Here is a 5,355-nt window from a genome sequence, read left to right on the forward strand (position 1 = left end):
GAGTAGTTTTTCCACTGAGAGTTCCTGGGCTAGTGGTTAGGAGGTATTAAAGTAAAGACAGCCCAGAGGGTGATTCTGGTAAAGATTGCTATTTGTTTTCTTTGTTCTTATTTGTTCGTTTGTTCTTCTTCATTATGTTCCCTTTATGGTTATGGGTTAAAGGTAGTGCAAGGTCTGATTCGTCCTCTCCCTCCCCTGCTCTCCAGGTCATGGATATGACGTATGGATTTGATGTCTTCTGAATGTAAAATCTTTACGCATAATGTCCGAGGGCTCAATGACCCAGTTAAAAGGCGCAAGGCTTTCCATCAGTATGCTCAGGAACATGCTTCCATATTATTCCTGCAGGAAACACACTTAGTGCATAACCGTATCCCTTCTTTCTTTGATAGAAGATACCGCAGGGGATACTTTTCCACATTTTCAAGGAAAGCTAGAGGGGTTGCCATATTTTTTGCCAATTACATCTCATTTGACTTACAAGATTCATATAAAGACTTAGAAGGCAGAATCTTGATCCTTAAAGGTACCCTGGAAGGCAAATTAGTAACACTTATAAATTGCTATGCCCCAAATGCTTCACAAACAGAATTTCTTAAGAAGCTGTCCCCTCTAATTGAGAAATACAGATCTCCCCACATGATAATCGCAGGAGATTTTAATTCAGTAGCCAATCCTGCATTGGATCGCTCTACCCTGTCTCCCTTTGCTCACAGCTTTCCTTGAAGATTAACTGGTATCCTTGCAAAGGCGCAGTTAATAGACATTTGGAGAGCATATAATATAGGCTGCCGCCAATACACATTTTACTCATACCCCCGCCAGTCATATGCTCGCTTAGACTATATCTTTCTTTCTCCTGTAATTGTTTCAAACTCCACAGCCTTTGATATAGTCCCTTGTGCATGGTCAGACCATCATATGGTCTCGGTAGTACTTAAAGGCTTCGGCCTGCCATATCACCTTAAGTATTGGAGGCTAAATGACTCCTTGATTGCGGACCATGCTAGTCGGTTAGAAGTAGCAGCTGAATTGGAGGAATATTTCCTGCATAATGACGAGGAGAACACTCCACCTGCACTTAGATGGGCTGCCCACAAACCTGTTATTCGAGGAGTCCTAATTAAAAAAGCGATTTATGCCAAAAAACAGAAATCAGCAAAAATGTTGGCCTTGTCTAAGGAATTAGATCAATTATATAAAACACATTATCCCAACCCAGATCAAAATATTATGCAATCAATTAATCTTAAAAGAACTGAGTTAGATACTATCCTGAATAAAACACATTCAAAAGCCCTAAAATTTTCTAAAGCAAAGTTCTTATTGAGAGGCAATAACCCCTCAACACAATTTGCCCGAAAGCTTAATGAATACTACAAACCCCCTCATACATACAAACTTAATAATAACAAAGGTTCTGTGGAAACTTTGCCCTCCAGGGTAATCAAACTTTTTGAAGATTACTATGCCAAACTACTAGGCCGTGCCCCTTCATTGGACTCAGCCGCACTAAAATCCTGGCTTGCTACACTTAATCTCCCTTCTTTAATGGATGAACATTTGGAATGTCTGAACGCCCCCATTACTATGTCTGAGGTTCAGGCCACAATAAAGTCGCTTAAATCTCCTACTGCCCCAGGCCCTGACGGGTTTACCCCCCAGTATTATAAAAAATTTGCAGACCTTTTGTCCATTCCTTTAACTGCTCTATTTAACGATATCCTCAAGGGAGGTAAGTTTCCCTCTGAAATGTTGGAAGCATCACTCACTCTTTTACCTAAACCAGGCGCAGATCATTCAAACCCATCTGGATTTCGTCCAATATCAATACTCAATAATGATATAAATTTTTTTTCCAAGATTCTTGCAGTGAGGCTGGGTTCCAATGTGGGGCAACTCATTAGGGCCAACCAAACGGGATTTATTCCAGGGAGACAGGGAGCAGATAATGTGAGATTGGCAGTTAATATTATCCAAGACGCCGAGCTTAATAATAATAGACTTCTGATGCTGGGCTTAGACATAAGCAAAGCATTTGACTCGGTCGGTTGGGAATATTTATCCATGGTGTTGGAAGCTTTTGGGTTTCATGGTCCCTTTCTCACAGCAATTCTTTCCCTATATGACAGCCCTTCAACCATAATTCGAATACCAGGTGCCTCATCCTCTAGTATAGGCCTAAAATGTGGCACAAGGCAAGGTTGCCCGATGTCACCTCTCCTTTTTGCTCTAGCCCTGGAACCATTAGCAGTAGCAATTCGTCAGCATCCTGACATATCAGGTTATGGGCCAGACGATTGCAAAATAGTTCTCTATGCGGATGATGCTTTACTATTCTTAACCCGAATTGTCACTACTCTTCCTAATTTATTTGAGCTCCTAAATCTATTTGCATCCTTTTCAGGACTTTATGTGAACTCTTCTAAGTCCATTGCAATGCCAATCAATCTTCTCCCGCACACAATTAAGCTACTGGAAGCGAATTTTGATTTTAAGTGGAATATGAACTCCTTCAAATATCTTGGTGTCAAACTAATGCCACAGTTCCGCAATTGCAGCCAATTTCCCCCTCTTTTTCAAACTTTAAATAATATGCTTAAAAGTTGGTCACAGTACAAAGTTTCATGGTTAGGGCGCTGTCTGGCCTGTAAAATGATTCTGCTTCCTAAATTACTTTACTTATTTCGTATGTTACCTTTTACAATTCCTAAAAAAGTGCTAAACCCTATTCAATCCCAAATTAATAAGTTCATTTGGAATTCTAAGCCGGCCAGAGTAAGAGCTCTGGTTCTATACAGGCATCCACTTCAGGGTGGAATTGGTCTCCCTAATCTTTGGTATTATTACCTGGCCTCAAAATTAAACCAAATTTTAGACTGGGGCTTAGTATCAGAACAACCTCTTTGGTGGAAATTTGAAGCAGAGACCATTAAACCATATTTTTTATCTCATCTGATTACAGTAGTGACTAGTCGGGATATATCTGCTCTAGGTAAACTGAATAAAACAGTAGCAACTCTGGCAAAATTATGGGTTGATCTTGCTCCAAAACTTAAATTAATTAATCCACTTTCCCCAAAATTATCCTTTTTGGGAACCCCAAAGTTCCCCCCTGCCTTTCATCAACCATCACAATTTAGATGGTGGACGGAGAAGGGGTTAATTATTGCTTCTAGATTTTGGTCTGACAGTGCCTTTATCCCCTTCCAACATCTACGCTTCAGCTTGGATATCCCCTTGAGGGAGGCATACAGGTACTGCCAGATTAAACATTATTATAAATCTCTATTCACATCTCCCCCCTCACAAGAACTCACTACTTTTGAATCCTTATATTTTGGTTCTAACAGGCAAAAAGGGATCATCTCTATCCTATATGCTCTTCTTAATCGCAGGCCCAATGAAGAAAAACTTGCATATATGAGGGCCTGGGAACAAGACTTGGGTTATCGGTTATCAGATGAACAATGGTCTTCTAGCTGGGAGGCTGTCACTAAAGTAATCAAATCCAATATCTTCAAAGACACCCCAGTAAAACTATTATTCAGGTGGTATCTCACTCCTGCTAGATTACATACGTTTTACCAAGCAGTTTCCCCAGACTGCTTCCGCCGGTGCGGAGGCCCTGGGACATTATTTCACATCTTCTGGGAATGCCCGGTAGTAACCCAATTTTGGGCCGCTTTAAAGTCCTTATTCTTTGACATTGTAAAGATTCCTTTATTGTTGGACCCTTCCCAGGCCCTCCTATATGTCTCAAATGATTCGGTCCCTGGGGCGTACCAGGTATTTTACAGATACTTTCTATGTGCAGCCCAATGGTCCATAGCCTATAGATGGAAAACTCCCACACTTGACATAGATCTAGTAAAGTATCGTCTGGATATGATCAGGCTGATGGATCGTATATACTATTTAAGTATTGAAAATAAAGACCGATTTAACATAATTTGGGAAGATTGGGCAATATACAGAGGTCACCATTAAATGATAAAGTATGTTATTCCTTTTTTTTAGTTTCAGGCTAAATACTCCTGGGGGAGGGGAGGTGGGGGGACGAGGGACGCAAGGCTATGCACTGTGTTAAAAGGGTTTAATGTGATTAAGGTTGTTTGAACTGTTTATTATTACTGTCGCCACATTTTGTAGTATTATAAATTGAAGAGTAACGTTAAGCTTATGCATTCTTAAGCATTGTCTATATGCAGAAGTTGTATTTTTAAGATTCCATCTTTGTAATAATTTGATACGACTTGATTTGATATCCTGTTTGCTGAATTTTTCAATAAACCTCTTCGATATAAAAAAAGGTGTCTAATTCAAACTAGTTCAGATATCTGAGGAGTATTTACGCCGTACAGCAAAGTCCCCGTTATCCGGGGACATGCCTGAGGGATAACGGGGACTTTGCTTTGTTTTCAGTAAGTTTTGAGGCTTTTAAAGTACTCTGCAGCACCTAGCGGGCTCCTAGCGGCTTCTGGCATCCGTGCATACAAGTCAGCGTGTCACCCGACCCAATGCTGGCTTGCATGCACAGGGAAAGTAGGAAAGCTGATAGGTGCTGCAGGAAGGCTGCTAGACGTCCCTGGAGGCTCGGTAAGTATTGGGGGAGGGGGGCAGGTTTGTGCTTTTTAGGGCGGTTGCTCAATCAGCAAGATCATGTATCCAGCATCAGGCGATCCCCCTGGTGTTGGATACGGAGGACTTTGCTGTATATCCAAAAAAGTAGCTCTCACCAACTGAGCACATGAAATTTTCACTACATAAAACTAGTGAAGGTCAGCCTATAGTATGTATGTGACGTTTGCTCTAGTACCTTGTCTAGGAAAGAGAAGTGTTTTGTACATTATTATTATTATTATTATTTAGTATTTATACAGCGCCAACATATTACGCAGCGCTGTACAGTGTATATATATATCTTGTCACTAACTGTCCCTCAAAGGAGCTCACAATCTAATCCCTACCATTGCCATATGTCTATATTATGTAGTGTAAATACTGTAGTCTAGGGCCAATTTTAGGGGGAGCCAATTAACTTATCTCACAATGTGTGTGTGTGTGTGTGTGTGTGTGTGTGTGGAAAGCCTGCGGGATAAATCCACAGGTTCTACAGGGCTTGCTGCTGGCAGCACATCACACATTTGCATGTGTTAAAGCAAGATCACACAAGGAATGAAAAGGGAAAAGACGGTTTATTAGGCGGCTCTGTGGAGAGCAGATGGGGTCTGTACAGGAAGGGAGTGCACATAGACTGTTCTGTTAACAATACGGGTTACTCCTTTTGCTCCGGGGATTTTACATTAAACTTGTCCACAAGCCTCTTCCACATTCCTCTTTTCATTTCTTCCA

Source organism: Hyperolius riggenbachi, chromosome 2 (genome assembly GCF_040937935.1).
Source record: "Hyperolius riggenbachi isolate aHypRig1 chromosome 2, aHypRig1.pri, whole genome shotgun sequence".
Classification (NCBI taxonomy): Eukaryota; Metazoa; Chordata; class Amphibia; order Anura; family Hyperoliidae; genus Hyperolius; species Hyperolius riggenbachi.